Source organism: Siphateles boraxobius, unplaced genomic scaffold (assembly GCF_051911475.1).
Source record: "Siphateles boraxobius isolate OS27281-9 unplaced genomic scaffold, OSU_SipBor_1 272, whole genome shotgun sequence".
Taxonomy (NCBI): Eukaryota; Metazoa; Chordata; class Actinopteri; order Cypriniformes; family Leuciscidae; genus Siphateles; species Siphateles boraxobius.
In genome coordinates, this window is record NW_027508890.1 from 10,466 (window position 1) to 34,744 (window position 24,279).

A 24,279-nucleotide genomic window follows, 5' to 3' on the forward strand; every position below is an offset into this window, starting at 1 on the left:
GAAGGAGGGGCTTCTTATCAAATTATATCAGTTGGGAGTAAAGGGGAGAGTGTTAGTGTGGGTAAAATCCTTTTTATCTGGGAGGAAAATTAGAGTTAAAGTAAATGGGGTTTTGAGTGAAGTGTATGAGGTAGACAATGGTACTCCTCAAGGGAGTATTATTAGCCCATTATTTTTTTCAGTAATGATAAATGAGATATTTATAAATGTAGAAAGGTCTATTGGTGTAGCTTTATTTGCAGATGATGGAGCAATGTGGAAAAGGGGAAGAAATATCAATCACATTGTAAATAAGATACAACAAGCAGTGGATACAGTACACACATGGACAATTGAATGGGGATTTAGGATATCTGTGGAAAAAACTAAGGTCATTTTCTTCACAAGGAAGAAAATAAGTCAGGAGTTACAGATTCAAATATCAGGTAAGGAATTGGAAAGAGTAGAGAGCTTTAAATATCTAGGTATATGGTTTGACAAAAGATTAACATGGGCAGTTCATATTCAGAAGATGGAAGAAAAGTGTAAAAAGGTATTGAATGTAATGAGGTGTTTGCATGGGGTGGAATGGGGTGCAACTAGGAGTGCTATGCATACAATATATACTGGACTGATTAGATCAGTTTTTGATTATGGGTGTGTTGTATATGGGTCTGCTGCTAAGACAGCTTTAAATAAACTAGACAGAGTGCAGAGTCGAGGTTTAAGATTATGTTGTGGAGCCATGAAGACAACTCCAGTGGCAGCCATCCAAGTAGAGATGGGGGAGTTGCCTTTAGATCTCAGAAGAGACCAGCTTAGCCTGGTTTTTTGGGCAAACCTTAAAGGTCATAGGGAAGACCATTTGAGTCAATCTACATTGGTAGAGTGTCAAGAGAGACAGAATGGTAGAAAAAGTAGTTTTGGATGGACTATTGGACAGAAAATAAATGAGATGGAAATAGCCTTGTTGGATATAAGTCCCACAGTAGTATTTTCAAGAGTTCCTTTATGGACTCTTGAAGATCTTTCAGTTGACCTCAGTCTTTTGGAGGAAACTAAGAATGGGGATATAGATAGTAATATGGTGCAGGGGTATTTAGTTGAAAGATATGGGGATAGGATTATAATGTACACAGATGGGTCCAAAAGGGATGGGAGAGTGGGGGTGGCTTTTGTTATTCCAAAATTAAAAGTAGCAACACAAAAAAGAATTAATGATAATTTAGCAGTTTATACAGCAGAACTAATTGCTATTTTAATGGCACTCTCTTGGGCTGTGAGTAACAAGCCAAGAAGTTTAGTAGTTGCTTCAGACTCAGCGTCAGCTCTGATGAGTATTCAGAACATAAATTCACAATCTAGACAAGACATTGTTGTAGAAATTGTCCAAATGGCTAGTACATTAATTAAAACTGGAGTCAATGTTGGACTTGTATGGGTTCCTGCCCACAAAGGAGTAATAGGGAATGAGTTGGCTGATAAGTATGCAAAAAAGGCAACAGAAATGGAGTATATAAGTTTAAGCATTAAATATAGTAAAGAAGAGGTGAAATCAATCATTAAAAGAAAGATAAAGGAGAAGTGGCAAGTGTTGTGGGATAATGGTCAGACTGGTAGGAGACTATATAATATCCAAAAAAGAGTGGGGGTGAGTAGAAGTACTTGCAGAAATACACAGGAGGAGAACATCATTTCAAGAATGAGACTTGGGCATACAGGCTTAAACAGTACATTATTTTTAATGGAAAAACATGCTGATGGGAGGTGTAGTGTATGTAACACACAGGATACCATAGAACATGCTATTGAAGAATGTACTAGATATAGTAATGAGAGACAACAGTTAATTCAGCAGCTAGAAGATGAAGAGATACCTTTGAAAGTAAGATATATTTTGCTAAGGAATTCGGGAGATTTTTATTTTGGGCTTTTATTTTCCTTTTTTAGAAGAACAGGTTTAATAAAGATAATTTAAGTGTAGGGAAATAATTTATCCAGACCTACACTCCATTTCAGAAGGTGGCGGTAATGCAACCAGACGTTATTTGCCAACCGCCATAAAAACAAGAAGAAGAAGAAGAAGAAGAAGAAGAAGAAGAAGTCTGTATGATAATGGATCATGACTACTCTTTGGCTGTACGTTCTGCCAGCTCAACAAAGCGCAAACGTACGGGTGAAAAAAATGACCCGAGAAGATTTTGGGACCATAGAAGAAGCAAGAGACGTGTAAACCTTGGAGAAGCCTTTGAAAGATGGCGAAAGCTTCGTGACAAGCTCGCACTGCAGAGAGATGCTGATCTCGCTTGCGTTTTAATAAACAGGTAAGTTAAGTAACCATTCAGCTAACATAATAATCGTATAATCATAGCATGCTGTATGTTTGCATATTGCATAGCGATCTTGACCACATTGAGACGCGTTTAGCTGAATACGTAGGCTATACATTTTGTATTGTATGGGCGTTTCAAACAGGCAGATCCATTTGTTTTGGGAGACTGAAACTATTTTATAAAAACTGATTTAAAAGTATATTTCTATCCCTATATTTGGTGACACGATGATGTGTAAAACGCAGATGGATTGGTTTTTATATCTAGCTGGAGAAAGTAACGTTAGCTTCATGGTAACATGTCTCTTGTTCAATTAATGTAAGGTGACCGTCACTTTTATCACCTGTTAATACGAGCTAAATATAATATAATATTGATTTAATAATGGTCTGGTAATTCATATATCTCTGAGTTCCAAAATACATGTTTATTAGAATACTAGATTAGAATGACTGTTAACTAACTGTAGCTCGCGGCTATTTCATTAGATTGACATTATATAAAGTGAAAAGCCGTAACTAAACGTAACAACAATAGAGATGTAATATAACACATTACCTCGTCAGTGAACATGTTTTCTGCTGGAGATGCCAGATTCGCTGCTTGACAGTGACAATGACAACAACTTTTTTTTATTTTTTTTATTTTTTATTTTTTATTTCCAAGATTGTATCAAAATACAGTAGATACAGATATTTCACATATACTGTACTAAATGATTACAAATCATCATCAGATATGAAAAGCATTAAAGATAACATTCATATCAATGAAATTAAAGAACACTCAATCACACATTAGAAAAATAAAAGAAAGAAAAAAAAGAATCAACAACAATGTAAAGGAGGTATACATGTATACTTAAAATACAGAAGAGGAGTTTAAATCTTTGAGGATGTCCATCGTTCTGGTTGCTTTGCGGTTTGAGAGTCCTTTCAGTGTTTCAAAATAAATCTTCATTTCAGCTTTAAAATGGTAGATGTTAGGCATCCTTTCAGACCATTTACATTTATGTATGTAAAACTTACCAAGTAATAAGATCAAATTTAACATAAAATCGTGACTCTTGTCTAAATCTTTTTTTTCATAATAAAAAAAAACATCTCTTTTCTCTAAACTTATCTTAATTCCACTCAACATATTAAATAAATATTCCACATCAATCCAGAAAAACTTCACATACATACATTCAAAGAAAAGATGTAAGAGAGTTTCAGTATCCTTTTTACAGAATGTACAGGATTCAGAAAGGTCATTTTATATCAACACCGTTTAACAAAACCTGTTTTTTATCCATTGATTGCTTATGTGGTTCACTACTGCCTCTCAAGAGTCTCAAAAAACCTACTGGTATAGCATCAAAAACAATACTGTATTCTCGTGGAGATATTGGAATCTCAAATATGTTTAAAAATTCAGTATATGTAAGTAAGAAACCCTTGTTATTTACCAATTGTGAGACCATTAGAATATCATTTTTAACCCAATTGTCGTAAAAGATTGATTTATTCTTATATTTAACCAATTTATTGTTCCAAATTAAGTGTTTGTGGGGGGAAAAGTTATGTTTGTATATAAGAAGCCAACATAAAAGAGCCTGTCTGTGAAAATTGGATAACTGAATGGGGAGCTTATTAACCTCAAAGTCGCATTTTAAAAGAAACTCTATACCACCAACTTTTTCAAAAATAAGATTTGGAATTATATACCATAGTTTATCAGTATGCTTAATATAATGTTTAATCCAGTTCAACTTGAAAATTGTATTAGAAGTACCAAAATCGAGCACATTTAAACCTCCTTGATTGTAAGAATTACATAAAATATTTTTATTTAAATAGTGTGACTTGTTTTTCCATATAAAGTTGAATAAGGTCGAATCAACTTTTTTAATAAAAGATGTTGGTATATCTAACACTTTTGCAGGATATACTAAACGAGACAGCCCCTCAGTTTTGGACAAAAGAACTCTACCTTTGAGTGATAAATCCCTCATGAGCCACATATCAAATCTCTTTTTCATTTTCACCATAAGAGGTTGGAAATTAGATTGCACTCTGTCTAATTGATTTTTACATATATTGATACCAAGGTACGTAACTTCCTCCCTAACTGGTATACCTTCAAATTCAGTTAAAGGAATATCATTGTTTTTAAGTGGGAAAAGAATACATTTTTTAACATTTAAAGATAAACCTGAAGCTTTAGAAAATATATTGAGACATTCCATAACTTTTTTAACCTGTGATATGTCTTTTAAAAAAATAGCTGTATCATCAGCTAGCTGACAACATTTAATTTCTTTATCCATAATTTTGATGCCTTCAAACGAGTCATTGTGTATATATAGAGCCAAAGTTTGCATAATCAGAAGGAATAAGAAAGGAGCTGCCGGATCTCCTTGTTTTATGCCCCTGGAAATGCTAAATCTACGAGTAGTTCCCCATGGAAGTTTAACTGAACTATTGCAATCACTATATAAAGTTTGTATTGCCCTTTTAAAGTGTTGACCAAAACCAAAAAATTCTAAAACGTCAAATAAAAATTCATGTTTTACAGTATCAAAGGCTTTGTATATATCTATAAATAAAATGTAACTATTATTGGTTATGTAATCCTTATAATCAATTAAATCTAAGATTAATCTAATATTGTTACTAATATGTCGTCCTTGCATAAAACCAGACTGACTGTCATCTATTATTGTATCTAAACATAATTTTATTCTTTGCGCAAAAATATGAGACAACAATTTCGCATCATTATTAATTAAGGTTATAGGCCTCCAATTGTCAAGAAGCAAACAGTCCTTATTGGGTTTAGGTAACAATGTAATTAAGCCTTGACACAAAGTTGGGGGAAGTCTACAAGTTTCTATAGCCTCCTTAAAAACTAATAATAAGAATTCAGAAATGTAATCTTGGAATGCTTTATAAAATTCACCTGTTAGGCCATCATTCCCTGGGGATTTATTATCTTTAAGCTTACTAATGTTCTTTTTTAATTCTTCTAGGGATATGTCTTGATCACAAATGTCCTTCTGAGTTTCATCAAGACCTTGAGCCACACTTTTTATACAGGAGAGAAAATATGAGCTCTGACAACTGTTGTGTTCGGAGTATAGTTTTTTATAAAAATCTTCCACAAAATTAGAAATTTTTGAGGGGTCTTCAGAGATCTGATCATTTATTTTGAGTTTATATATACTGTTAACACTAACATTTCTCTTTTCTAAATTATGAAAATATTTCGTATTCCTTTCACCATGCTCTATCCATTTTCGTCTAGAACGAATAAAGGCTCCCTGTGCCAGATTTTGATAGATATTGTCCAATTCAGCTTGTAATTCGAATAAAATATTGATGTCAGCTTGTGATTGCTCATCTTTTTCATAGATAGAAATTATTCCCTTGAGTATTTTATCTTGTCTCATTCTTTTTTCCTTAGATAATTCTTTAGCCCTTTCAATGGCCATATTACGAATCTGAAATTTTGTATATTCCCAATGTTTGCCATATATTTTGTCTTTTTTTGCTTCTATCAAATTTTCATTTATAATTTTTTTTGGCTTTTTCTTTGAAGATTCTATCACTCAAAAGTGTATTATTTAATTTCCAATAATTTGGTTTATATTTTATTGATTGATCCCTTATACATAGTACTAAAGTTATCAAATTATGATCAGAAAAAACTGAGGGCTCTATTTTGGTTTCTTCCACATTGTCTAGCAACTCATTTGAAATAAGCCAGAAGTCAATCCTGGATCTCTTAGATAAATTTTTGTTATTCCAAGTGAACTGGATTTGCTGTGGATTTTTAAGTCTCCATATGTCACAACAGTTTAAATGCATACACAGATTATTAAACTCTCCATAATTACTTCCTAAGGATCTTTGAGGTTGACAGTCTTTGATGGGGTCACTTATGCAGTTCCAGTCCCCCCCCAAAATTAATTTAGCGTTCATAAAGGAATTTAATAAGGTATTTATTTGTTCATCAAATTCTGCAAAAAGGAGTGTGTTTCTATGACTATTATTATGACCATATATATTACCCAAAATGAAAAGATTCTCCATAAATTCAATAACTAGAATAACCCATCTTCCTGAATCATGAACAACATTTTTAAGGATTTTTCCCTGAAAGGAGCCCTTTAATATGGCAGTGCCAGCAGATTTACTGTTTCCATAAGCCATCCAAATATTGTCTCCCCACTGATTTTTCCAGAAATTAAAATCTGAAGCTAAGGCATGTGTTTCTTGTAGAAAATAAAAATCTGCCTTGAAAGTTTTACAAAATAAAAATACAGCTTTCCTCTTAGTCTGTTCTCGTATACCCCTCACATTAAGTGAATAAAATGACAAAGACAAATTGAAAAGTAGAACAAGTTAACTAAAAGAAAAAAGAAAAACTTGAGTTTTAAATGTAACAAGAGGGAAAATGATTTTCTTCACCTTTTTAAATATTGATCTGAACAAGCAAACTTGGGATTATAAATCTGACCTTTTAACTTTCAAACATTAAATATAACAGCACATCACTAGATGCATTTAGAATACAACTGAACTTCTCAACGAAAGTCCATGGCAACTCCACTTTTAGAACGCATCAGAGCTATTATTAAGTTGGCTTGTGAGAGCCAACTTACTGATATTGTACTTAAACTTATTATTAAGTTGGCTTGTGAGAGCCAACTTACTGATATTGTACTTAAACTTATTATTAAGTTGGCTTGTGAGAGCCAACTTACTGATATTGTACTTAAACTTATTATTATTATTATTATTCTTACTAAAATTTACAACTCAATCTCCTCCTAGAGCTTTAACTCCACATACTCCAAACTCGGCTCAGACACTCAAACTGTTCTGACTCGGTATGCTATATCTTTTCTAACTGATCGGACTTACGGTTTTCCTAAAAATGACGATCAAACTCGGAAAAAATCCCATTGACTTAACATGGCGGAATGTTCAGATTTTCAAACTCCCCAACTGTCAAAAATTCAAATCTAAACTCCTTGAAGCCCTAGACTGAATCAAACTGCCATTCTATATACTATATGAGCCATTGAGACTCATTTAAACTAATAAACTCATCTATCTATGACACTTTTCTATCTACACTTAAACTCTTAAACTCATAATAAATTAATAAACTCTAAACTTGAACTCTTAGACTCATTTAAACTTATAAACTCTAAACTCATAAACTCGTACACTTATAAACTCATACACTTATAAACTCATGAATTCAAACTCTTATGAACTCAAACTCATAAATTAATAAACTCTGAACTCTTACTCATTTAAACTTATAAACTCATAAACTCGTACACTTATAAACTCATGAATTCATACACTTATGAACTCATGAATTCATAAACTTATAAACTCATACACTTATGAACTCATGAATTCATACACTTATGAACTCAAACTCATGAATGAATAAACTCTGAACTCTCACTCATTTAAACTTATAAACTCATAAACTCGTACACTTATAAACTCATGAATTCATAAACTTATGAACTCATGAAATCATAAACTCATAAACTCGTACACTTATGAACTCATGAATTCATACACTTATGAACTCAAACTCATGAATGAATAAACTCTGAACTCTCACTCATTTAAACTTATAAACTCATAAACTCGTACACTTATAAACTCATGAATTCATAAACTTATGAACTCATGAAATCATAAACTCATAAACTCGTACACTTATAAACTCAAACTCATAAATTAATAAACTCTGAACTCTTACTCATTTAAACTTATAAACTCATAAACTCGTACACTTATAAACTCATGAATTCATAAACTTATGAACTCATGAAATCATAAACTCATAAACTCGTACACTTATAAACTCAAACTCATAAATTAATAAACTCTGAACTCTTACTCATTTAAACTTATAAACTCTAAACTCATAAACTCGTACACATAAACTCATAAACTTATAAACTCATGAATTCATACACTTATGAATGAACACCCTAACAACAACATAGCAACCATCCAGCACACCCTAGCAACCACCCAAAATACCTTAAAACACCCTGGCAACACCCTAGCAACCACCCAAAATACCTTAAAACACCCTGGCAACACCATAGCAACTACCCAAAATACCATAGAACACCCTAGCAACTGCCTAGCAACCACCCAGAACACCCTAACAACCACCCAACATACCTTAAAACACCATAGCAACACCATAGCAACCACCCAAAATACCCTAGAACACCCTAGCAACTGCCTAGCAACCCCCAGAACACCATAGCAACTGCCTAGCAACCACCTAGAACACCCTAGCAACCACCCAAAATACCTTAAATCACCCTAGCAACACCATAGCAACCACCCAAAATACCCTAGAACACCCTAGAAAACCCTAGCAACCACCAGAACACCCTAGCAACTGCCTAGCAACCACCCAGAACACCCTAGCAACCACCCAAAATACCTTAAATCACCCTAGCAACACCATAGCAACCACCCAAAATACCCTAGAACACCCTAGCAACACCATAGCAACCACCCAGAACATCCTAGCAACCACCCAAAATACCTTAAAACATCCTAGTAACACCATAGCAACCACCCAAAAAAGCCTAGAACACCATAGCAACACCATAGCAACCACCCAGAACACCCTAGCAACTGCCTAGCAACAACCCAGAACACCCTAGCAACCACCCAAAAGGCGTTAGAACACCCTAGCAACACCATAGCAACCACCCAGAACACCCTAGCAACTGCCTAGCAGCCACCCAGAACACCCTGGCAACCACCCAAAATACCTTACAACACCCTAGCAACACCATAGCAACCACCCAGAACACCCTAGCAACTGCCTAGCAACCACCCAGAACACCCTAGCAACCACCCAGAACACCCTAGCAACTAATATAAACTTCAAACTACTTTAAAATTCAAACTACTTTAAACTTCTAACTACTTTAAACTATAAACTAATTTAAACTTCAAACTACTTCAAACGTCAAACTACTTTAAACTTTAAACTAATTTAAACTTCTAACTACTTTAACCTTTAAACTAATTTAAACTTATTTAAACTTTAAACTAATTTAAACTTCAAACTACTTTAAACTTCGAACTACTTTAAACTTCAAACTAATTTACACTTTAAACTAATTTACATATTAAACTAATGTAAACTTCAAACTACTTTAAACTTCTTTAAACTTTTTGGTCCAAACTTTCACAAGCCAACTTAAAGTTTGTCTCGACTAGTGATCGACCGATGTATCGGTTTACCGATATTTTTCCCGATATTTAAGCATTTTCCCATAATCGGGAATCGGTTTTGTAATATCGGATTTTCCGATAAACGGCGCCATCTTGTGGCCGTTTTGAGAATTCCGCCATTGCAGCCCGCGTCTGAGGAGATCAGTCAATAACAACTCTGTGCACAGGTAAAGTATATGTTCTACTTGCTTTGCTTTAATTATTCAACTTTATTTAACATAACAGACATGCAGAAATGAGATTTGAGACATAAATGCCTGATATAGTTTATTTATGCAGCTTGGTTCTAAAAAATTGAGACGAACTCATTGAGCCACGTAATCCGTCATGTCCTTCCCCAATAAAGACGTAACTTTACATGAATTAAATAAAACAGACATGAATGAGTGCATGTTGAAAATAAAAGCGCTGAATTTAATTCTCTATCTGTTGTATTTGCTCACCATTAGTCTCGAAAAAAAAGTTCGTTCATATTGCTGAGCACTCACTAGGTTGATGATCAGGAATGCTCAAGCACGGCCACTGAATGAAACTTTTGACAAGATTATCTTGTTTAAACACCCTAGATTATATTATCATTTACTACATAGCAATTATTTCGCTAATACACATCTAAATATACCGCTTTGTGGAAATTAATTATTTATTATCTGCACGCGCGATCGCGGTTGAGTAACGTATAGCCTAATGTTATAGTTATGTGTAAATGCATAGATAAACAGCACTTTGTCATAAAGCATTTCATGATCTAGACCGACAAAAATATTAATAATAATTAATAACATACTAGTTGGAAAATGCAATGATGTATATGCTGTTTTGTTTGTTACTTTCCTGATGTTATAGGCTATTCCAGCTAATATTATGCAGTGAATTAATATTACCCTGTGAATTATTCCTCACTCTTAGTTTAAACCTATTAAACGGCACATAAACCTTCTAAAACTGTTTAAAATGAATTACATTTCAGCAAAGGTGATATGACTCCCCTGTCAATTATTTTTTCCATATGAAAACATTAGACTTTTAACATTTATTTTGCCTATTGTTAACATTGTTGCTGCTGATGCTTATAAATGATATGTATAATTTAGATATAAATTATATAATGTAATAATATAAATGTTTTTATTGTAATTTGATTAGTTTACCATTTATGAAAACAAATAAACATATCCAAATATGTTAGAATAGTTTTTGTGCTTTATTTTTTACCTCATCAAAGCTTTTATTTTTAAACAAAGACACTTAGTAACAGTGCACTTTATTTTGTGGACTCAGACCCCTCTATTTATTTGTGTATAAATATAAAGGTTTTTTTTTTTGTATGCAAGGAGGGAGTGATTGTTATAAATAAAATGGTTTGTTCAGTGCATTTGTGTTGTAATAATTGTGCCAAAAACAGAAGTATAACAGTAAATAAATATCGGTTCTGCATATCGGTTATCGGGCACATACACATGCAAATAATCTGTATCGGTATCGGTTATAAAAAATCAATATCGGTCGATCACTAGTCTCGACGAACTTTTTCTAGTTAGTGGTGCTTGCCTATGGCAAAGCAACACTATTGTTATCTCACATACTTATTATTAGTGGTGCTTGCCTATGGCAAAGCAACACTATTGTTATCTCACATACTTATTATTCTTATTCTTATTCTTATTCTTATTCTTATTCTTATTAGTGGTGCTTGCCTATGGCAAAGCAACACTATTGTTATCTCACATACTTATTATTCTTATTAGTGGTGCTTGCCTATGGCAAAGCAACACTATTGTTATCTCACATACTTATTATTCTTATTCTTATTCTTCTTATTCTTCTGGCCACTTTTTGACGCGCTACTCCTCCCGCAGTTTTTGTCACAGACCCACGAATGAGGCGTCAAAACGTGCGGCCTGTTCGGGAATGGTGTGCTATGACTTTTATAAGGGATCGGGGGTACGATGTTCGCCCCAGGGGCGAAAAACCGCCCGAAAAATCCCATAGACTTAACATTGCGTCAAACTTTGACGAGTCGTAGCTCGGAACGAGGATGTCGCAGAAACGTGTAATTTACCACATTTGAAGAGGCTGACAGACTCTGTAAGAACATACCACACAATGGGGTAAAAGTTGCACCCCTGGGGGGCAGGAGCTGCCCAAAGTTTCCCCATTGACTTACTATGGTGTAGGACGGCCCATGAAATGGGCCGTCCTACACCATAGAAACCGCTTTTATATTGAACATAACTCTGGATCACAGTGTCGTAGAGACAAAGGGGCGGGCTCATTTTACTCAGACAACCAATCAGTCTCTCAGGATCATTGTGAAGCTATCAAGCCACGCCCTAGCAACCATTTAGAGCACCTTAGCAACAACTCCCATAGACTTCCATTGAAAGAGATCGAAGGGATATCTCTGGACTGAATTGTCATAGAAACATGAGGGTGGTCTCGTTTGACTCGGGGCAGCAAACAGCCAATCATGAATCACCTCAACACTTCCTAGCCACGCCCTAGCAACCATTGTCGAGCACCTTAGCAACCAAAATCCAAAGAGGGATATCTTCCATTCTGAATGTCACAGAGGCATGGGAGTTGGTTTATATCATTCATACTGACAAGCAGCCTTTGGAGTTTCATGATTGGCAGCTGCCAAGCCACTCCCTAGCAACCAAACAGAGTACCCTAGCAACCATTTTGCAAGACCTATATCTCTGCATCAAAACATCGTATAGAGATGGGGGTTGGTTTATACATTCACATTGACTTTGGAGCTGCATGATTGGCAGCTGCCAAGCCACTCCCTAGCAACCAAACATAGTACCCTAGCAACCGTTTTGCAAGACCTATATCTCTGCATCAAAACATCGTATAGAGATGGGGGTTGGCTCTTTTTACTCATGCTAGCAAACAGGACTTGCTACATGCTAAACATGCTAGCAGTGAATAGCTACATGCTAATATTGATTAGCTAAGTGCTAAATCATGCCAATAAAATGCTACAAACTCAACAGTAACCATCTTTGACAACTACCAACCACCTAGTAACACCATAGCAACCACCCAAATTACCCTAGCAACACCCTAGCAACCACCCAGAACACCCTAGCAACTGCCTAGCAACGCCCTAGACACCACACAGAACACCCTAGCAACCGCCTAGCAACCACCCAGGATACCCTAGCAACCGCCTAGCAACACCCTAGCAACCACTCAGAACACCCTAGCAACCACCTAGCAACACCCTAGCAACCACCCAAAACACCCTAGCAACCGCCTAGCAACACCCTGGCAACCATCCAGAATACCCTAGCAACCGCCTAGCAACACCCAGGCAACCACCCAGAACACCCTAGCAACCGCCTAGCAACGCCCTAGCAACCACCCAGAATACCCTAGCAACCGCCTAGCAACGCCCTAGCAACCACCCAGAATACCCTAGCAACCGCCTAGCAACACCATAGCAACCACCCAGAACACCCTAGCAACCACCTAGCAACCACCCAGAACACCCTAGCAATGCCCTAGCAACCACCCAAAATACCCTAGCAACCAACCAGAACACCCTAGCAACCACCCAGAATACCCTAGCAACCACCCAAAACACCCTAGCAACCGCCTAGCAACCCCCCACAATACCTTAGCAACCGCCTAGCAACCACCCATAACTGCCTAGCAACACCCTAGCAACCGCCTAGCAACACCTTAGCAACCAACTAGCATCACCCTAGCAACCGCCTAGCAACCACCCAGAATACCCTAGCAACACCCTAGCAACCAACCAGAATACCCTAGCAACCGCCTAGCAACACCCTAGCAACCAGTAGAATACCCTAGCAACCACCTAGCAACCTCATAGCAACCACCTAGCAACCTCATAGTAACCACCCAGAACACCCTAGCAACCACCCAGAATACCCTAGCAACCGCTTAGCAACACCATAACAACCACTCAAAACACCCTAGCAACCGCCCAGCAACCACCCAGAACACCCTAGCAACGCCCTAGCAACCACCCAGAATGCCCTAGCAACCACCCAAAACACCCTAGCAACCGCATAGCAACCACTCAGAACACCCTAGCAACCACCTAGCAACCACCTGAACAACATGAATAAGCCATATCTCAGCACCAGAACATAGTACAGACATGTTTGTTGCCTCGTATGCAATCATGTACCACACCCTAGCAACCGAGTGGCGAGTTTTGCCACTGCAAGCACCACTTCACATTTTCTTCTGGAAATGTACATTCTAGTTAAGTTGGCTTGTGAGAGCCAACTTACTGATATTGTACTTAAACTTATTATTATTATTATTATTCTTACAAAAATTTACAACTCTATCTCCTCCTAGAGCTTTAACTCCACATACTCCAAACTCGGCTCAGACACTCAAACTGTTCTGACTCGGTATGCTATATCTTTTCTAACTGATCAGACTTACGGTTTTCCTAAAAATGACGATCAAAGTCGGAAAAAACTCCCATTGACTTAACATTGCGGAATGTTCAGATTTTCAAACTGGCCAACTGCCAAAAATTCAAATCTAAACTCCTTGAAGCCCTAGACTGAATCAAACTGCCATTCTATATACTATATGAGCCATTGAGATTAATTTAAACTAATAAACTCATCTATCATGACACTTTTCTATCTACACTTAAACTCTTAAACTCATAATAAATTAATAAACTCTAAACTTGAACTCTTAGACTCATTTAAACTTATAAACTCTAAACTCATAAACTCATACACTTATAAACTCATGAATTCAAACTCTTATGAACTCAAACTCATAAATTAATAAACTCTGAACTCTTACTCATTTAAACTTATAAACTCTAAACTCATAAACTCGTACACTTATAAACTCATGAATTCATACACTTATGAACTCATGAATTCATAAACTTATAAACTCATACACTTATGAACTCATGAATTCATACACTTATGAACACAAACTCATGAATGAATAAACTCTGAACTCTTACTCATTTAAACTTATAAACTCTTAAACTCGTACACTTATAAACTCATGAATTCATAAATTTATGAACTCATGAAATCATAAACTCATAAACTCGTCCACTTATAAACTCATGAATTCATACACTTATGAACTCAAACTCATAAATTAATAAACTCTGAACTCTTACTCATTTAAACTTATAAACTCTAAACTCATAAACTCATAAACTTATAAACTCATGAATTCATACACTTATGAATTTTCATAAATTCATACACTTATGAACTTTTAAATTCACAAATAGTTCACCATAGCAACCACCCAGAACACCCTAGCAACTGCCTAGCAACCACCCAAAATACCATACAACACCCTAGAATACCCTAGCAACACCATAGCAACCACCCAGAACACCCTAGCAACTGCCTAGCAACCACCCAAAATACCTTAAAACACCCTAGCAACACCATAGCAACCACCCAAAATAGCCTAGAACACCCTAGCAACCATCCTAAATAGCGTAGAAAACCCTAGCAACACCATAGCAACCACCCAGAACACCCAAGCAACCACCCAAAATACCTTAACACCCTAACAACACCATAGCAACTACCCAAAATACCATAGAACACCCTAGCAACTGCCTAGCAACCACCCAGAACACCCTAACAACCACCCAACATACCTTAAAACACCATAGCAACACCATAGCAACCACCCAAAATACCCTAGAACACCCTAGCAACTGCCTAGCAACCCCCAGAACACCCTAGCAACTGCCTAGTAACCACTTAGAACACCCTAGCAACCACCCAAAATACCTTAAATCACCCTAGCAACACCATAGCAACCACCCAAAATACCCTAGAACACCCTAGCAACCACCAGAACACCCTAGCAACTGCCTAGCAACCACCCAGAACATCCTAGCAACCACCCAAAATACCTTAAAACATCCTAGTAACACCATAGCAACCACCCAAAAAAGCCTAGAACACCATAGCAACGCCATAGCAACCACCCAGAACACCCTAGCAACTGCCTAGCAACAACCCAAAACACCCTAGCAACCACCCAAAAGGCTCAAAACACCTTAGCAACCACCCAAAATACCCTAGAACACCCTAGCAACCACCCAGAACACCCTAGCAACCACCCAAAATACCTTAAAACACTCTAGCAACACCATAGCAACCACCCAAAATACCATAGAACACCCTAGCAACACCATAGCAACCACCCAGAACACCCTAACAACCACCCAAAATACCTTAAAACACCCTAGCAACCACCCAAAATACCTTAAATCACCCTAGCAACCACCAGAACAACCTAGCAACTGCCTAGCAACCACCCAGAACACCCTAGCAACCACCCAAAATACCTTAAATCACCCTAGCAACACCATAGCAACCACCCAAAATACCCTAGAACACCATAGCAACCACCCAGAACACCCTAGCAACCACCCAAAATACCTTAAATCACCCTAGCAACACCATAGTGGACATCATGAGCTTCAGCTGCTCGTACGTCACCACACCATCTGAAACACACGACGGGTGAGTATCGACAATCTGCTGCTGAGAATTCATATTTACATTTACATTTATTCATTTAGCTGACGCTTTTATCCAAAGCGACTTACAATTGCTATATGTCAGAGGTCGCACGCCTCTGGAGCAACTAGGGGTTAAGTCTCTTGCTCAGGGACAGATCGGTGTCTCACAGTGGATTCGAACCCAGGTCTCTCACACCAAAGGCATGTGTCTTATCCACTGCGCCATCACCACCCCTATGTGATCTATTGTATATGATACAGTCATTACACACATCACTGGATATCTGATATTTTGGTTATGGATAACTCCAGATATATGAACTACAGCAGCTCCAAAGAAGGTTCAAGTGACGTGCCAAAACTATATCTATTGCTTTATTTCAAACATAATTTTTTTTGGGGGATTGTAAGATTATAGGTTTTTTTATTTTATTTGAAAGAAGCCTCTTCTGCTCACCAAACCTGCATTTATTTGATCAAAAACACTGTAAAAACAGCAATATGAAATACTATTGCAATATATTTTCAATTTAATTTATTCCTGTGATCAAAGCTGAATTTTCAGCATCATTAGGCCTACTCCAGTCTTCAGAGTCACATGATCCTTCAGAAATCATTCTAATATGATGACTTGCTGCTCAAGAAACATTTCTGATTATTATTATTATCAGTGTTAAAAACAGTTGTGCTGCTTGATATGTTTCGGGAAACTGAATTAATTCATTGATGAATATAAAGTTACAAAGAACAGCATTTATTTGAAATGGAAATCTTTTAAACATTATAAATCTCTTTGTCACTTTTGATCAATTTAATGCTTTCTTAAAGGTATTAATTTCTTTAAAAATGATTAAAACAAAATCTCTTGCTGAACCCGAAGCTTTTAAAAGGCAGTGTTTTATCTAAATACTTTATGGGAGCACTTTATTTAGGTCCTAAACTTGATTCTATGATGGTTGTCATTCAGGCCATCGTGGGTGTAAATGTCAAATAATTCCTAGAAAAATGTAAATTCAGCTAATTTAAACCATTAAAGGGTAACTAAACCCTAAACCAACTTTTTTTTAGTTAATGATCTGTAAGAATGGGGCTTTATTAGTGCTGTTCATTGATTTGAGTAACTTTTTTGACATTTGGGTATAAAGTGTTTTAATTCTACAATATATGGTGTAAAAACGTCTGAGTGCTGCCCTCTTCAGGTTGAACGGTGGCTACTGCAGTTGAATTTTCCTATTGGATGTTTGGGGTGGTTCGTGACGTTAGCAGGCTCCAGCTCACCACACCCTTGGCAGTATAAAACCATCTTGTTTCGTCAAAACCACTGTAGCGAGTCAGGAGTTGGAATTGCGAGTATTGAAAATGATCAGGATAGAGTATTTTAGCATCTATTTAGCATAGCATTTATAGTTATTTAGGCTCTGCCCACTTTTCCAGCATTTTTCAAATATTGCCAGTGGGTGGAGTCAGGCTCTGACCACGGGGTTTAGTTACCCTTTAAAGAGAAAGGATATGTATATGGCAATGCTAGTAAAATGGTTGGGCCATCTATATAAATGTTCATTTTAAAATTTAGTTTGTTTACTTTATATTAGGGCTAGGCGATAAAACGATAACGATAATGTTACGACCCTATGGGTTGCATTTTGTTATTTCTCTGTTTGCTTGTCTAGGAACATCATCTGATTGGTTCCTACAGGATGATTGGAACACCATCTGATTGGTTTCTGCATGGTGATTGATCCTCTATCCTGATTGGTGCAGAGTGTTTTAAAAGACACATCATCATTTCCTAGAGAGGCAGATTGGGTTTTTGTGAGTATTTGAGTGTTAAGAGTATTTGAGTGTTAAGAGTATTTGAGTGTTAAGAGTATTTGAGTGTTAAGAGTATTTGAGTGTTAAGAGTATTTGAGTGTTAAGAGTATTTGAGTGTTAAGAGTATTTGAGACTGTGAGTACTGTTTGTTTGTTTGAATTGTGAACTGTCTTTTATCTAAATATCCCCATTGGTATATTTGACCCTTTGCCTGCTTACCGACACCGATTTGGACTGCCCTTTTCGGTTTTGTTTGCCTGATTGTAAATATATTGTACACATTGATTTTTGGGAAAGTAGGGAGCTTGACGCCATTCTTTTTTTTATTGTAAACTGTTTGAACTCTGTTAGGGAGTTAGCTTTACAGATTGTATATTCGTTTTCTTTTCTTTTGGGTTAGGGTTTAGTAAGGAGGTTAAAGACAAGGTTGTTTTGTTTGTTATTTTGGCTGGGTCAGCTCCTGAACCACAAGTCCCATATTAAGAAAATGAATAACTTTTTTTTGTTCCAAATCTTGTAATTCTCTGACTCTTTCATGTTGCGCCTCTTCCTCTAGACGGGGGTGTAACAGATGATTATCGCGATATCATTTTTCTCGATAAAACGATATCAAGAGTTCAATAAATGTTCGATAATGTTTATGCGCCAAAAGTGGAACTAAACTCATTTGAACCGCGCGCCACACGGACCATTTATCCGCTCGGCTCAAATTAGCAAAGAACACAAATGTCCAGTTTAAACCAGTTTAAAGGCAGATGAAACAGCGCTGACAGGAGAACAGGAGAAACACTGTGCGCAACGATAGTCAGAATCTGAATTGATACTAAATCCATTTACCATGGATTTACTGTAACGTTAGCCTAGTAATATTAACTGCACCATGAAGTGTGGGATATACATATTGAATTGTATTAGCCTATATTATTAATGTAGACAATGTATTAAATGACTAATGGAATATAATTACAGTATTTAATAATGTATTTACGCTACTGTTTTTCATACAAATACCATAGAAACCATAAAGTTACATTTTGCCATGATGTGAGGTGCTATAGGCTATGCCTGGTTTTATCTGTGGTTATCATGATCTATATGCATGATACTGGATGACCAATGGTTAATTTTAATAAAACTCAAACAGTCAGAATATTACATTTTACCAAATAAAAATGTGGTCGTTACATTTTTTTTAACAGATGTTACTGTTTTTGTTATTGAACATAAATTTAACAATAAGTAGTATTAGCTTGAGTTAGGATGCAGATTTACAGTCAACTCACTGTCAAATATGCGTTTCGAGACAAAACATGTAATATTAATATTGCAGCCTGCACTGCAAACTGTGGTGAAGATACGGGCCATCAAAGTCAGGCAACAAAAACCTGTTTCAAGACTTGAACAATATCCCCCATTAGCACATGTAGAAACTAAGAAATATATTGTTCTATTCAGATATTTATTATGTTAAGGAAAAATGACATGTTTGAATGTTCTACCTCAGATTTGTGAAATGTTCACCTGTTTGGCAAGTGTTTGTCATGCTATCTTCTGACAATAAAGAGTAGTTTAAAACCACAATTAACACTGGTTTCTACAACTTTCACTTAGGAGCAAAAATCTCCCTTTAAACTGGAAAGAAATAAAGATTTGACATTTATCCTGATATTTATCGACATCGACTGATATAAAAAAATTTTTTTTTTTTTTTTTGGCCAAATCACCCAGCCCTACTTTATATTTATTATATTTAAATCAATATTTTAGTGACTCTCCCTATAGTCTTCAAAGAGCCAATTCTTAAATTCCTTATTTTGCCTGTATGAGATGGTATGTACATTAAACTGTACAGAGTTATCAAAAAATGTGTGTAAACTCATGGGAATCTGGATTTCCACCCACAAGAAATGCTGATTCAGTGACTTGAATCCATTGAATTCATCAAACTAAACCAATATACTCACTGTGGGAAACAGCCTTAAAGGATTAGTTCACCTCAAAATAAATATTTCCAAATAATTTACTCACCCCAATGCCATCCAAGATATCCATGTCTTTCTTTAAGAGAAATTAAGTTTTGGAAAGTCTCCAAGCCATAAGCATCTGCTGATGATAATTGGAAAGTTTGACAGGAAGTTTACTAACTGAATAATTGCACATTAAAAGAAAATGTATACCTCCTAATTGAGAAAAGATATATCTTGGGATTATACTCCAAATAGAAGATTGATTGTGAAGGAAACGTTTAAGCCAATTAATTTTTAAGGTATTGTTAAGAGAATCAAAATCAATGAAATTTAAGCCACCTTTATTATAAGAATTCAAAATAACTGATTTTCTAATATAATGAGTTTTATTTTTCCAAAGAAATTTGAGCAACATTACATCAATCAACTTGCAAGTAGATTTATCCACAATTAAAGACTGAGCAGCATAGGATAAGCGGGAAATCCCTTCTGCTTTAGTAAGCAGAGTTCTGCCTTTTAAAGATAGATCTCTTAACAACCAAAAGTTACATTTTTTGTGTGTTTTCTCCACAACTGAACTAAAATTCATCTGACATCTTAGTTTAGTATCTTTTATTATTTTTATTCCTAAATAGGTGACACTTTCTTTGATGGGAATGTTTGAGACAGAGGTTGCAGCACATTTTTTAATCGGGAGTAATTCGCATTTATTAACATTAAGCAAAAGGCCAGATGCATTAGAGAAAGACTGAAGAGAGGTTAAAGCAATTGGGATCTGAGAGACATCTCTTAGAAACAATGCTGTATCATCTGCCAGTTGGCTAATAAACAATTCCGTACCAGCAATAGAAATTCCCTTCACAGGGCTCTCTTTAATATGTAAATTTAAAAATTGTGTAGCTATTAGAAAAAGATATGGGGAAATGGTGTAAGACAACCTTGTCTTACACCACGCTTTAAAAAAAACCTAGGAGAGGTGCCATTATTGAGTCGGATAGAGCTATTACCATTACAGTAAAGCATTTTAATACATTTGCAAAAAAAATTACCGAAACCCAATCTGTGCAGGGCTTGTAACATGAATTCGTGTTCTAAGCAATCAAATGCTTTATAATAGTCAAGAAAGAGGATAAAACTATCAGTAGAGATAAGGTCTGAATAATCCAACAAGTCAAAAATCAAGCGTATATTATTAGAAATATGTCTTTGATGCATTAAACCTGATTGGCACTCATCTATTATATTATTAAGAATAAGTTTTAGCCTCTTAGCTAAAACTAAGGCAATAATTTTATAATCGGTATTCAATAAAGAAATCGGGCGCCAATTTTCTAATAGAAGGGGATCTCTATTGGGCTTAGGAATCAAAGTTATTAGCCCTTGACATAAAGAGGGAGGAAGCGTGGTTTTCACAATACTCTCTAAAAACATTTTATGTAAAAAAGGTGCTAATTTTTGACTAAATGCTTTATAAAGCTCTGCAGATAGTCCATCAGTCCCTCGGGATTTATTACTTTTTAAATTATTTATAGAATCAAGATTTTCTGAAAGACTAATGGGTGCATCACACAGACTACAATCTTCATTATTAATTTGTTTTATGTGAGATAAGGACTCAAAAAATTCCGTGGTGGACTGCTGGCAGAATTTAGAAGAATATAAATCATTATAAAATTTAGCACAAAAGTCTGCAATTATCTTAAAGTCAGCAGTTACATTCCCATCAATACTTAGTTGCTGAATACAATTTTTAACTCGCTGCTTTTCTAACCTAAAAAAATAGGCAGAACTCTGCTCACCTTCCTCTAGCCAATTCCGTCGAGATCTGATGAAGGCGCCTTCAGCCTTCCGTCTATATATATCCTCTAAATTATGTTTTTGATCAACAAGCTCAATTTTTTCTGAGTCTATAAGATCATCTACATTTTTACATGATAATGTCGAAATTCTAGCAATAATCTGGTTTTCATTACTTTTTCTTGATTTTGCTAACGAACTACTGTATTTCCGACAGTACTTCCCAATTTCGTATTTGAGAAGTTCCCAATTAATGCAAAAAATATTCTCTTTGTTAGCTTTAAGCCAATAAAAGGAAATTAAGTTATTAATCCTAGTGAGAACTTCGTTGTGTTGAAGAATTGAGGTGTTAAGTTTCCAATATGAGGATCTTTTACTTAGTGAGGGAGCAGATACAAATGGAATACAAATAGAAATGGCCTTATGGTCAGACAATAGTGAGGGAAGTATATCAGTCTTTATATTTGACAACTCTGCTGATGTCAACCAAAAATCAAGTCGGGATTGTAGAAAGGGAATTATTGTTCCATGTGAAAACTTTTTGCAAGGGATGGGTTTCTCGCCACACATCAACAACAGAACATTTTTGCATAAAGGATAATAAATACTCAGAATTAGTTTTAGTAGATTGGGGGGGGGCATCTATCCAAGGTACAATTCAAAACAACAGTAAAGTCACCACCGAAAATTAAGGAAGAATTTGGAAATTTAGATAACATATGACAAATACGCATTTCTAATTTATTAAAAAAAAACGTATTATCTTTTGGTGAATTATATCCATAAATATTAGCAGTAATACAAGTCATATTTGCGAACTGAAAAGCAAGTGACACGCTCTGCTTCTGGCAGGGGAATGCTCTCACTATAGTATAATAACTATAGTATTACTTATTGCGTGGAGTTTGAATGCTTTTGTTATCAGTGTATGGCTAAGCATTTGACTGATTCTCGATTCACCAGCAGGTCTCCAGGTCATCAGCTTCGGGGACAGAATGTAATGGCTATTGTGAACACTTGTATTCCCTTTCTGGCCGGCTTTCTGCTATCTTTCTCTCCCTGTAGGAAGTCGAACAAGTTTCTTTGAAGACAGAACATTCAAGGAAAACTTACCTACCCTCTCCCTAGATATAATATATAATTAAATGTTTTGTTGAATGCAATTGGTTGCCTTGTATATTTTTTACTGTTGACCAAACTTCTTTCTTGACTTAAACTGAGCCGCTTTAATTGATATTTGCTTGTTGTGCAGGTTTATGTGAATGTATTTTAACATAACATAAGGATGTTATTAATTATGACCATAGAAGCATGAGAAAAATATATACAGTAAATACTGCAAATGTATTATGGGAGCAGTCCCCCTTCCCTCCAAAATTCAAAACACAAAAAAATAAATTTAATTCAAATGGCTTTATTGACATAAAAGTTTCAATTACAATGTGTATGTACACTACCAGTCAACATTTTTGGATCGGTAAGATTTTTAATGTTTTTAAAAGAAGTCACTTCTGCCCACCAAAGTTGCATTTATTTGATTAAAAAGAAAAGAAAAAAAACAGTAATATTGTGAAATATTATTGCAATTTAAAACAACTGTTTCTATGTGAGTATGTATATACATGTGTGTATATATATATATATATATATATATTATTAGTTAAGTGCAATTTATTCCTGTGATCAAAGCTGAATTTTCAGCATCATTACTCCAGTCTTCAGTGTCACATGATCCTTCAGAAATCAGTATCATATGATGATTTGATGCTCAAGAAACATTTATGATTATTATCCATGTTGAAAAAAGTTATTTACATTTTTATTTCAGGATTATATAATGCATAGAAAGTTCAAAAGAACAGCATTTATCCGAAATAGAAAGCTTTTGTAACATTAAACACTACCGTTCAAAATTTTGGGGTGAGTAGGAATTTCTATTTTATTTTTTGGGGGAAAGAAATAAAATAAATCAATACTTTTATTCAGGATGAATAAGGGATGAATTTAAAGGATAAATTAAATTGATCAAAAGTTAAAGTAAAGACATTTATAATGTTACAAAAGATCCTATTTCAAATAAACACTTCTTTTGAACTTTCTATTCATCAAAAAATCCTGAAATAAATTGTACGCAATTGTTTTCAGCATTGATAATAATAATGAATGTTTTTTGAGCATCAAATCCACATATTAGAATGATTTCTGAAGGATCTGATGCTGAAAATTCAGCTTTGATCACAAGAATAAATGAGATTTTAAAATATATTAAAATAGAAAATAGTTATTTTCTAAAATGGACAAATTATATTATATTTATACACATTTTTAAATTATAAAATGTGTATTTTTAATCAAATAAATGCAGCTTTGTTAAGCAGAAGAGATGACTTATTTTAAAAACATTAAAAATCTTAGCCTACTGATCCAAAACTTTGGCTGGTAGAGTATGCATAAACACACACACAATATATATATATATATATATATATATATATATATATATATATATATATTATGTATGTGTGTGTGTGTATGTATACATATAAATGTGTGTGTAACTGGAGAGATGGTTACTGAGTGAA

General features: G+C 35.3%; 1 long non-coding RNA gene across 1 annotated transcript; it reads left to right on the plus strand.

The window, feature by feature from the left end:
* The first annotated feature begins 1,920 nt into the window (after positions 1–1,920).
* On the plus strand, positions 1,921–22,860 carry LOC143753095 (uncharacterized). Its single transcript, XR_013207526.1, has 2 exons — positions 1,921–2,303; positions 17,792–22,860. It is a non-coding gene; the product is annotated as an uncharacterized LOC143753095 (long non-coding RNA).
* Positions 22,861–24,279: the final 1,419 nt, after the last annotated feature.